The sequence below is a fragment of the Cydia amplana genome, chromosome 12, assembly GCF_948474715.1.
Source record: "Cydia amplana chromosome 12, ilCydAmpl1.1, whole genome shotgun sequence".
Classification (NCBI taxonomy): domain Eukaryota; kingdom Metazoa; phylum Arthropoda; class Insecta; order Lepidoptera; family Tortricidae; genus Cydia; species Cydia amplana.
The window spans coordinates 8425181-8438097 of NC_086080.1; the positions used below are offsets into that span (position 1 = coordinate 8425181).

The 12917-nt window shown below is 38.1% G+C and overlaps 1 protein-coding gene across 1 annotated transcript in view; it reads left to right on the forward strand.

Annotated features, from left to right (window-relative positions):
• Window positions 1-6500: 6500 nt before the first annotated feature.
• LOC134652961 (uncharacterized) overlaps window positions 6501-12917 on the forward strand; it is an 84110-nt gene continuing 77693 nt past the window's right edge. The window contains exon 1 of the mRNA XM_063508205.1: window positions 6501-7264. The gene's annotated coding sequence lies outside the window, so the exon portion shown is untranslated. The remainder of the gene's footprint in view (window positions 7265-12917) is intronic.

Genomic DNA, 12917 nt, shown 5'->3' on the forward strand with positions numbered 1-12917 from the left:
GATACCGGAAATATATTTGTTGATGTTAACATAGCATCATGTAAAGAATTCAATGATGAAGTCACTACACTCAAGTGTTATTAACTTCGGAATACTTAAATAAGTATCGCATAATATTCGTCATAAATTGCAGTTATTATTCAGTTCACAACTTCACAATTCGTAAACTGTTTGCACAGACATCTAGACAGATTAAAAGCTCTTAAATACCACTACTGAGCTATGGGTTAGCCAGACTGCACTGCAGCACAACTTGCCCAGTGTTTCTTGTGAACAGTGAAACAAGCTAAGCATAATAAATCTTTCTTACTGTCATTGAAATTTAGTTCGCGCGAGGGACCAGTACAATGGCAAAGCCTTCAATAAATCATTTACAAGTATTTTGTTTGTGTACAAGTAGATTCTATGTGATATTGGGTAGCTTGGGAAATATTTACTCGTAATTAGTTCTAGTTACACGTGTAACTGATTTGTTTGAAAAAATCAAGCAACTATAAGGTCTATTTAAGCCTGCTAAATATATTCCTTGGTACATTTTGCTGTAACATACATAACACTTTAGTAGGGAAAATTGACAAAATAAAAAATCCTAAATATATAATTTCGAGGTCAGAAACTTGAATTTTAAAAGAGCATTTAGTCACTGTTAACGTACAAAAAAACTAGCCGACCCTTATTTAATACAAGGCACCACCCCTTACATATTTGGAACTCTTTCAATATGAAGTTTTTCTACACGTCGACTGCAATGCTTGAATTAAGACTTCGTATACCAAAGTGAAATCGCATACTTTTTTCACTATGGGACCCCAACTCAACTATAATATTATTAATTTCGATACAGTTTAGTCAACTATAATAAAATTGACCAATCACACCGAGGCGGTCAAGAGGTCGAAACAAAACGATAGCTCAAATTAATTATTTTAGGTTGTATAGTAGAAACAATTGCTTTATAATCATAAGTCAGAAACGCGCATGTGACACCCTTCATATAGCAACATTCATAACTACGAAAACTGCTTAGCGTTGCTTGTTAGTCTCCATAGGCTACGGCGGCCAAAATCTAGAAAAAAGCTGTCTAAAAATTGAATTTAGCGCGGAGCAAGTGCCAGGGCCTCATGAGTTACGAGAAGGTGTCGTTGATCAACCGGCCGGGGGGCGCGGGGCGCGGGGGCCGGGGGGCGCGGGGCGCGGAGGCCGGGGGGCGCGGGGCGCGGGGGCCGGGTCGCGTACGAGTATGAAGGTATCGCGGCTGCTCGCGCATCTTAGCTGTATATTTTTGTTTTTTTTACCTACATATATGATTCTTCTACTAGTTTTAAGTATTTTTTTAACTCGTAATAAAAGTATTGTTTACAATAGTGATATAATCAAGCTTTTCGTTCGAGTACCGTGTTTAGGCAACGAAGCTTGCTCTCCATTATATCACGATTGTATAAAATACTATAACCGTAGGTCTTAGCTTTATATGTAAGTATAGTGTGTCAAAGGTCTGTTTGATTTCAAACATAGACAGAGAGAATCATACTATCTTTATCTAACACTAGTACTAGCACCCAAAAGAAAAGGATGAGTATAGTTTTTTTTGTTCCTATTTACTGACAAGATTTGGTTGACCCAGTATACAGGTAAGGATAAGTTCAAAACTGTCAACTGATAACAACGACACTTAAAATTATGGGAGTGTTTTCAACCCTAATCTCTGGCTTTTTGATATGGCTATATAATGCTCCTACGCAAAAAAAGTAGCCATTTACATGCATGCGTGCATGTTTGTGACTACATTTCTCGATGCAAGATCAGCTTACATTTTATTTTCCGTTACTGCTCGATCTTTCGATCAGGTTGAGTGCTATCTTGCTTCGCTAAACATAAAAGTAGTATCTACCGTTAAACTTGGACATAGACTGATCCTTTTAGGTCCATACACAGACAAGACATCCTCCAGAGTGAGCATAGTAGCGCTAACCCCTCTGCCACAAATATACGGTAGTTTTACTCCATTTTCGAGTCAAAGTGTCTTTGTGTGACGTCCGTGTCTTTGAACGGACCAATCACGGCACGGGACTCGCTCACCTCGTCCCCCGCACCCCAGTATTTTTGGCAGCATTCGGTTTCATGAAATAATTGCTCTAAACTCCGTCTACCAGATTCCTAGTCTATGGGTCCATATCACATAGGCTAAAAGAACGATCTATCGCTAATGCCCGGCCCGAATTGTGAATAGCCCAGAAGTGCAATGAAATGCAATTTTATTGGACTCTCGAGAATGAGAATTGTTGAAATTGAATACGGGGCGCCTAAAATGAAACTTTTTGAAATCGGCATTTGATTGGGTTAACATCAATTTCTTTTATGCATGTATGTACATTGTTTTACATAATAGTTTGTGTTTTTATCACATATGGGGCATTATCTATGAAAAGGGACCTTACTGTTGATGGCGCTTACGCCGCACATCGTCGCGCGGCATTGTATTTATATCGGAGAATCGTTAAAGATGGCGTAAGCGCCATCGACAATAAGGCCCCTTTTCATGGATAACGTCACATATAATAATATGTGTGTGTGTGTGTGTGTGTGTGTGTGTGTGTGTGTGTGTGTGTGTGTGTGTGTGTGTGTGTCTTTATATGTATTGTTGCTAAATAATGATCCCGTACAATCGTACTCGTAATAATGTAGAAAACAAACTCGTAGCTGTATTGTTTGTTATTTAACTGAGCAAAACAGAGTTTGTAATTAAAGTAAGTTAGCTAGCGAGAATACAGCACATAATTGGAGAGAAAATTTGTTTTATACGTATTCTACTATTAAAAGTCTTATATAGGTATCAAAGACGTGAATGTCGACCAAAACTGCTATCAAAACCCGATTCTCTGAACGTAGGCGCTTTTCACTATCACTATAATTATACGAAATTTCCCATGTCCCAGTGATGTTGTGTCAAAAGAAACGTCACTTTTGACACTGACATCTAATCCATTTCGTATCTAGATGAAATATTTGACGTATCTTAAAGTTCGAATCGGGCCGCCAGAATGCAACAACGTGTGCGAGTGCCATTCACTGATCATTGTTTAGGATTACTTTTTTGAGATATTATAAGCTTTCGTTTGTGAAAAAATATTTCCTTTATTGTACGTAACTCGTGCGCTGTACGGTCTAAAACTCCAACTCCTATAGGAGGTCAAAATATATGTACAGCCTTGTATTCCTTGAACCGGTACTGCATTGTGAAAAGTTTTATTCCAAATTTCAGATACTAAACTTGTGAAAACTTTTCAATGAAGATGTCGCAATTAATTTTCGATAAAATTAAGCTCGTTAACGTCGAAAATTACAGTCTTTGAAGGGACTCTAATTGAAACGGTGAAAGTTTTTTCATTAAGGCGTAGAAACGTGTGTTTTTGTTTGAGGTATAAATAAAGTTTTACTTTAACTCTATTTACCATCACTTATTTATTGTTCGCGAAAGATTATTGACTAACGCAAGAGTTGGGTTATTAAATTTAAGTTTTGTTGAGGACGAAACGGCGAGGGGGACTTGTCATTTTAAACTTGAGATAGTAGACTAACAAATAATAATAAATATGGAAATTAGAAGCTTCACGCATATGTTGTTATCCGTCAAAAAATCTATACACCAATATTATCTTACCATGTTTAATTGTACCTTACTCATGAAAATTGCTCATAACTACTACAAAAAATACAATAAGAAACTAGGCAGATTGAGTGTCCGCTAAAAAGTTGGTCCGCCCAAATATAAAATAGGTACAAATAATCCTAATCTGGCGTGTCTGGCTGGATTAACAATAAATTACCTACTGTAGCAACAAAAAAAAAGACATTTATAAATTGCTACTTAGTAAAATATTTAATAAGTTGATGGTAAAGACAATTTTGAGATAAAGAACTATAAGGCGCTTTTGAGAAGTGCCGGCTGTACCATAAGGGCACGTGACGCGTAAAACAAAAAAATATTATTTAATCTATTTAATTTAATTTAAACATTATTAATTTAATCAATTTATTAATTTAATTAACTAAAAATAAGATACGCGTTTAGGAGTGGTGGTCGGAGATTTTTGTCATGGGATAAATAGCGTAAACCGTAATGGGAAACAGAAAAAAAGGTGAGCTTTGGGTGGACCGCCAGAGTAGAACAGACTGCTTGTCGTTTCTCTGCGTCGCCGCGGCGTTAGTGTAAGGCCTGAGTAGACGCTCGAAGCGGAGCGTTCGGCGGGGCGTGCAGCGTGGCATCGGGCTCACAAGTGATTAGAGCAGCGTGCACTAAGGCCGCTCCTATACGTTTGCATTTGTTTAACATGCATGCCGCACGCCACGCCCCGCTGCACGATCAACTCGAGCGTCCACTCAGGCCTTACACTAAGGCCTGAGTAGACGCTCGAAGCGGAGCGTTCGGCGGGGCGTGCAGCGTGGCGTCGGGGTCAGGAGTAATTTGAGCAGCGTGCACTAAGGCCGCTCCTATAGATACGTTTGCATTTTTTAACATGCACGCCGCACGCCCCGCCCCGCTGCACGCCCTACTCGAGCGTCCACTCAGGCCTTACACTTATGCGGAAACAACCCCGGGCGGGTCAGCGCTGGAGTACCTCCGATTAATTACGACGATGAGTATTTTGCCGGCAGGGAAAAAATATGGGCAAAAATAGGCCGTCCTTACAAATTGGAACATATAAACGTGGAGAATGAAACGAAAAATATAGAAAAGATATGAGAACTTACTAGGGAATGCTCCCGGTACTGAGTTTGTATGACAAGAAACGGGAATTCCCGGTTCCGGTACTGTATTTGTATAGAAAACCAGTACCGGGAGCACTCCCTAGAACCTCCCCGAACTCATCATCATCATCTTCCTCGCGTTGTCCCGGCATTTTGCCACGGCTCATGGGAGCCTGGGGTCCGCTTGGCAACTAATCTCAGTAATTGACGTGGGCACTAGTTTTTACGAAAGCGACTGCCATCTGACCTTCCAACCCAGAGGGTAAACTAGGCTCATATTGGGATTAGTCCGGTTTCCTCACGATGTTTTCCTTCACCGAAAAGCGACTGGTAAATATCAAATGATATTTCGTACATAAGTTTCGAATAAATAAAATAAATATTTAAGGGGGGCTCCCATACAACAAACACGATTTTTTTGCTCAATTTTTTGTTGATGGTGCGGAACCCTCCGTGCGCGAGTCCGACTCGCACTTGGCCGGTTTTTTTAGTCTTGACGAAGCACTGGGCATGCAAACTTAGCGTGGTCCGACTCTATTTAAATAAACGTTTAATGGCTCCTCTATACGATGGCCCAGCGCCGGCCACTCCAATGGACTTGATGGATTGCTATCTCATTCTACCGCATGGCTGCGTCCCTTGGAGTAGCCGGCGCTGGCCATAAGGCGCTGCTACCACCGCCAAAGTTAAGGTATATAATAGGTTAAGCGGCAAACCACTTGAATCATTAAATTGTTTCAGATAGGTTATTACAAGTTTGGTCTGTTATTGGAAGATACCGCGGTATTCGGAAAACAATATCCGTTATAGAGAAGAGAACGATACGATATGTACTAGATACCTGGTAGTTTCGATTTAAACTAGATATCTTTTGCCGCTCAATTCGGGAAACCAATGTCACTTTTACGTTAAATTATCGTAGATCGTTTCAAAATCGTTTTGAGATCTAAAAATACATAACGAGACGTTTTAGACATTGTGGAAATCGTTCAAGAGTATCTCCAAAATCGCGGAAATCTCAAATTTGACGGGCTAGATGTGGCTAGATCTTAAAAATATCGTTGTCGTATCTTGGTGATGTCTAATAGATATCTAGTTCAAAATCCGAATCGGGCCCTTAGGAAGGGAACGTACCTACTAAGTCCGAGTGCTATTAGCGCCCTGCTGATATTGTATAAGCCAGCAATATTGTTGATGGAGCCTGGATAATCCCACGCCTTACTATAGACCAATCAACGAAGAACTTAACCTTAGTAATAATACTTCTATCAGGAAAATCTGCAGCGTAGTCTAATTGAATGAGATTCCTTGGAAATAATATTGCTTGATAGTGTAAATAAAAATGGCCCCGATTCGGATTTTGAAATAGACATCTATTAGATATCTTCTAGACATCACCGAGATAAGATAACGATATTTTTAAGATCTAACCTGTCAATTTTGACATTTCCGCGATTCTGGAGATACTCTTGAACTATTTCCACAAGATATGACTTAGAGATCCAATTCACATCTAATAGATCTACTTAACGTAAAAGTGACATTGGTTGCCCGAATTGAGCTGTAAAAGAGAACTACATAGTTCAAATCTAAACTATAACGTATCTAGAATGAATCTAATACGTGTCGTCTCTTGTGAATATCTTGAAGTTCGAATACGGCAGTATACTTCTTTATTATTACATCATGGGCAAGCGGACACGAAAATTCAGGCTGCGTCGCCCGATAATCTGCGAGTACATACTCGTATCGTATTAACCGATGGAATACCGAAAGTTCTACGGTAAACAAAATCCCTTAAATTCAAATCATCGTTAGGGATTACAAGTTTAAATCGCTTCTATGTGTATGGGCATGAACAAACTTGTACTTTGGAGACGCGTGTGTGTGAGTAAATCACCCTTAGTGTGTACATCATTTACGAGTCCAAAAATGCTACTTTCCCGCTTCCTCTCGCGAGTTGTTGTAATAAGTGTATATGTGTGAGTGAGTCGGGGCGTACAGACGAGCTCGCGAGCTCGATGCGGCTGTGTGCGGACGGTCCGGGCCGTTGTAGCCCCCGCCAGTAGCGAGCCGCCCGTAGCGGCACCGAGACGCGCTACGCCGTAGACGATCGCACTTTGTGTTCCGCCTACGCTATCGGACAATAGCGCCGGCGACGATTCGTGGCGTTTTGTTATTTTTTGTTAGATGTGAATAAAAGGGACCCTTTGTGAATGTCACTCATAAAAAGCGTAGACGGTACGCTAAAAGATGACGTCCTTTGTTCACGAAACAGACAGTTTTGTACAGACTTAATTTTTGAACATTGATGTATTAATACAAATGACTGAGCGAAGGCTATGAGCGGGATGTCGTACTCGTAGAGTTGCGGTGTGTTTAATGAACGAATATCTGGCATGTTGTAATCCATGTGACGTTTGCTTGTGTCAGTGGCCGTAATTAATAACAGACGATTGAATTGCGAGTGCCAACATGGAATTTCTGTTTCGACTAATCCAGTTTCAACTGTGAGGTAACTAATTTATTACAGCTCGCTTTAATACATTAATTTGTTGTAATTGCTTTCTGTTATAGTACCTATGTTTCAAATTACAGGTTACAAATAGGTCCCTTTGATGTGTACGAAGGTAGAAAATCAATCTACATGAATTAGTAAGTAGGTAGTATTTTACCATTGTTATTTTTGGTCAACAAAATAAATAAATAATTTAACATAAAGTTCTGACCTATCCTAGTTGCTAGAGCTTTTTGTTTGTTCCCAAACTTTTTCAGAACTTTACTTAAGTACCTACAATAAATCTACCTACAGGTTTTTTTATAATCATTCATTTAATTATAGATATAGACACACTCACACATATATGTATACACGTATGTATATATATATATATATATAAAGCTTTCGGCGTCGAATCAGGAGCTTGGAGATTCAAACCGATTAGTACCAATGAATTTCTCGTATAGAAGTTGCTTTTCGGTGAAATAAAACATCCAAAGGATACCTACATAGATTATCGAAGAAAATCAAGTCTTAAACTCGCAACAGGCAGGCATCGTAAGGATTAACCTATGACTGAAGCTCCCATATATAATGCGAGGTCGCATACTGTGCTTGGCAGTACCTATAATACAATAGTTATATGTGTATGTAGCTATGTATAGGGTAAATATGATGACGGTGCGCATATTCTGCGTATAGTGGCGCCCAAACTACATATCGTTTGCGCGTTTTAATGCGCATTAAAACTTTTTAACAATTTTATATTTATATTAAATGTTGAAAATGTTGTTGAAAAACTAGAGATATGTGACCCGACCGGGATTCGAACCCGCAACTGTGGCGTCCTGCTTTAGCAACTTAATTACTTGTTTAAATGTTTTCAGTTTAATGATAGATATTTCTGTTATAAAATACAAACTTTTATAACTCATTTGCATCACTGAGGTTCCAAAAATCTTGTTTCGTTTATTCTATGTAACTCTCCATCAATCTGATGTAAAAATAATGCCAATTCTCTCTGATTATCAGTACCTCTTACTAGTTTACTGGGGGCCGATTCTGGTTTATCAATTTAATATTGATGTCATTAGGCATAAGTGCAAACGAGATGCTTAATGGCACCACTTTGATTCTATATTGGGCCCACCAATAAGTAAGCGTGAGCAATCGACCAGTGCCCTGTTTATCAAAAGCTTGTAACTTGTAATACAAGTGGAAGTTACTTTTTGACAGCTTTTGTTAGAAAGGGACTACCACTTGTATTACAAGTTACAAGCTTTTGAGAAACGGGTCCCTGTGCCCTGTTTATCAAAAGCTTGTGACTTGTAATACAAGTGGAAGTTACTTTTTGAGAGCTTTTGTTAGAAAGGGACTACTACTTGTATTATAAGTTACAATAAGCTTTTGATAAACAGGGCACTGGTCGTATCAAAAAACAAGATTAACACCTTAACAGATTGTTAAATCATATTCGAGCTTTGCATTAATAGATCCAGATTCTAATGTACTAACTATGTATGTACTAATGTGATCTATAAATCACATTTATTTCACGAGCGACGGTGGGTAGGTAAGTATAATATTTTGTCATGACAAATTACTAAATCATGATTCAATTTATTACCTATGTATTCTAGTTACGAAAATAAAAATCCTTATTGATTCTCAAAAAACTTTTCTTTTTATTCTGTCGAATAAATCCGCCTATATATAAAACTGCCACGTATTCCGTTGTACCATCCATTCGTCGAAGTAAATTCATACTGTTCGTCTTGCCTTGTTTGACTAGGGCAGATTTAAATGAGACTGTCTGACCTTTAGCCCTTTAGGTCTTTGACGGGTCTAAGATTGCTTCTTGATGGATGTGGAGATCAGGGAACGAATTCAAATAAAAATCTCTATTGTTAAAGAAAAAGCTTGTAATGAAATTTCCAATGTTTTAAGCGCCTACAATCTAGCTACAAAATTGAGAAATAAATACAATATTATTAACTGCGTTTGGATTTTAGAAATTACCTAATTAAGAACACTCTTGGGGGAGGTGGCCAATTGATGCAGGATGTATGTAAGTTGGTGATAAGTTGTACCAACCTACCTATACGCTACCTAAATGAAATATTTTTTTGTGTTCTGCCGTGTCAAGCCAAACTCCGTTAACTCGAGTTACAATGATTTACGGGTAACCAGTCTAAATCGTCTTAAAAACCATTATATATATATATATCTTCTAAAAGAAAATTTTGAAAATCTTCATTATTTACTGAGAAAAGCATATGACTAACTCATGTAACTTCATTTTTTTGCCAATGGCGTCAGACACAACTCAGTTAACTTGAGTTGCATGACGGACACAACCAAAATATCACCATCGTTTCTTAAGTTACCGGAGTTAGGCATGACTGGCGACATGCGAAAAAAAAATGAAAACATGTTGATTAGAAAAAAATAAAAAAATACGATGAACCGTCAACGATAACAGCATTTGAATCTTTAAAACTTTAAACTTAATTATCTTGAAACTTTTAAAGTTACATGAGATGCGCGTGACACGGCAGTGTAGATACATACCTATATGAGGTAAATATTTAAATGCTAAGTTTGTACTTTACAATTAGTTTATTTTCTATTTTATACCACGGCAGTTACCTACCGTAGTCTACGGACGCTCGTACGTCCAAAACCTTTTGTAACCGCTTACCAGATCCTTTGAACACATTTATTTTAAGAAGGACCCTATACTCTATTCTTAGGACTACGTCCAGAATCTGGAATGAGTTACCTCCTCCGGAATATCTACGACTACGAGACGTGGGGTTCTAAAAGGGAAATTCAGGGTTCTCAAGGGTCAGCAACGCTTAAGTGGCTCCTCCGATGTTGCTTATGTCACGGTGACTTCCCATCACATAAAATAGTAGAAAAGACATAAATGACTAAGTACTATTTTTGATTCGGTTAAATTGTGTTTTTTGAACCAAGCCAAGTCGAGCGCGAAGCAAACACTGCCGTACCATCCTTTACTGGATAAATTATAGCCAGCCTTTTATGAATGTAGTAATGATGTAGTATGATACCTTTGGGTATGGTGCTTTAAGCACACTAGCGTCGCAACCCCTACCCCTGCCGCAACACCCCCTTTTAGTATGAAATATCTCCCGATTATTATTAAAACACAATTTAACCGAATCATTTCTTATATTTTTTACTAAGACGAAAAGTCGAAAAATTTATTAAGTTTAGGCAAATGTTATTAATACTTTTGACATAATGTTTTAACGTCGTTTTAAGGATGACTCACGCTAGACCGGGCCGGGACCGGGCTGGAGCTTCCGGCGATTAGTTTTCTATGGAAAGCACCACGTGATCACCGATCAGCCATCATAGAAAATTACATGTCGGACGACTCGGCCCGGGCACGGCCCGGTCTAGCGTGAGTCATCCTTCATACGGTTACAGTAGAACTGTATTGAAGTTTATAAAATATATATATAAAAATATATTATTTTGGCTATAGATCAGAATTGGAAAGTTAGATATTCACATTCTTTCGAACAAGCCTGCCATTTTCGGAAAATCGGCCATAAAAATTGAGTGAAAAAAATCAATAATCTTTGTAATTATTCTACAAGAAAATAAAAAAAATAACTTGAATGAGTTGTTTTAATTTCTATTCACACACGAAACATTTTTAGAAGAAACAAAACCAACTTTTGTTACATTAAGACATGAGAGTTTGTACAAGAGGAATATATGACATCATCGCGCACGACTTGCGATTTGACGGAAAGTTGTGCTCGTCTCGCTGGTTGTTTCACTGCTAGGCAAAGTCACATTAAAGGTGCTCTTCGTGGCATGTCAAGGACACAAACTTATAATGGAAGCCATAAAAGTGTTTTACAAGTCGCGTGGGACCTTTCGCTATAATCAAGGTCAAAACATTTTGGACTTTATTGGTGCAGTAGATAATATTCTATTCACATTGTTACGATAAAATACCTATCACGGAATTAGCCACATTGATCTTACCTAAGTTTAAGATATAATGATCGTAATAAAGCTTAATAATTTGAATTGCCACGGTAGGATAATAACTATGTATACTGATAACAGTATAACACGTCCGCTATTCCGCTTTTCATTCCAAATAAATACCAATCAGCATTTACCATGTCAAAGACGGTGGCGCGTCAATCATTTTATAAAGGTAAAACGAAAGCGTAAAAACCCGTAGCCTACAGTACAACTACCGGCCGACAAAATAAGCCTTTCACACATACTTCCATAAAAACCGTAGGTAAACAAGGCGAGTACAAGCTACATGGGCTATGACATTTCCCTCACAATGCCGCGCGTCAAACAATGAGGCCAGTCGATCGCAGTATCGTCGGTTTCGCAAACAGCGATACGTACCTATGCGGGGCCTAAATGCTCTTTGTGTTTTGGTTGTATTATCGTTTTTGAAGTGAAAATTTCTTTAGCGGTGCTGTGCACTTTTTGTGATGGGGAAAAAATGTTAAACTCGCGACAGATCACGTGACCGTAAGACGGACACGTGACCTGATCGAAAAACTGTTACAATGTCATTGAGTTTTCACTTCTGCCGGCACTCCCGGAGTGCAACCCGTTGCTTTTTAGGGTTCCGTAGCCAAATGGCAAAAAACGGAACCCTTATAGATTCGTCATGTCTGTCTGTCTGTCTGTCTGTCCGTCCGTATGTCACAGCCACTTTTCTCCGAAACTATATTGTTGAAACTTGGTAAATAGATGTATTCTGTGAACCGCATTAAGATTTTCACACAAAAATAGAAAAAAAACAAAAAAAAATTGGGGTTCCCCATACTTCGAACTGAAACTCAAAAATTTTTTTTTTCATCAAACCCATACGTGTGGGGTATCTATGGATAGGTCTTCAAAAATGATATTGAGGTTTCTAATATCATTTTTTTCTAAACTGAATAGTTTGCGCGAGAGACACTTCCAAATGGTAAAATGTGTCCCCCCCCCTGTAACTTCTAAAATAAGAGAATAATAAAACTAAAAAAAATATATGATGTACATTACCATGTAAACTTCCACCGAAAATTGGTTTGAACGAGATCTAGTAGTTTTTTTTTATACGTCATAAATCGCCTAAATACGGAACCCTTCATGGGCGAACTTGGCCGCTTTTTATTTAGGAAAATTGCATTTTTAACGCAATTACTTGACACAATTGATTTAAATAGGTAATGCCAAAAAAGAAAGATTTTATATTAAGTTTTATTTTTCAGGAAACTATTCCTAACTTGGAGTACCTACATGAATGTTTTCACATGCTTTTTCTTTCCTTAACCAGGTTATTGTTATTCCTGTGACGTTTCGTAATTATAATTATTAGTAGTGTTTTCTTCTACTATTTACTAATACTACCATTAATTGTTATTAATCGTGAGAAAAACTATTACAACACTAAATTATTAGCAATTACAGTACTGACGTTATTAGTATAAAGTATTTTGAAAAATAGGGAAAGTAGGGAAATAGGGAATGTTGTAGGGACCATTTAAAAACCTAGGTATTCTAACATCAGTATCAACATATATTTATGAGATATTACTATATGTAAGAAGAAACCAAAGTCAATTTGTATGTGCTAGGGATATCAGTATACGCCCAACAAGGTATCCAG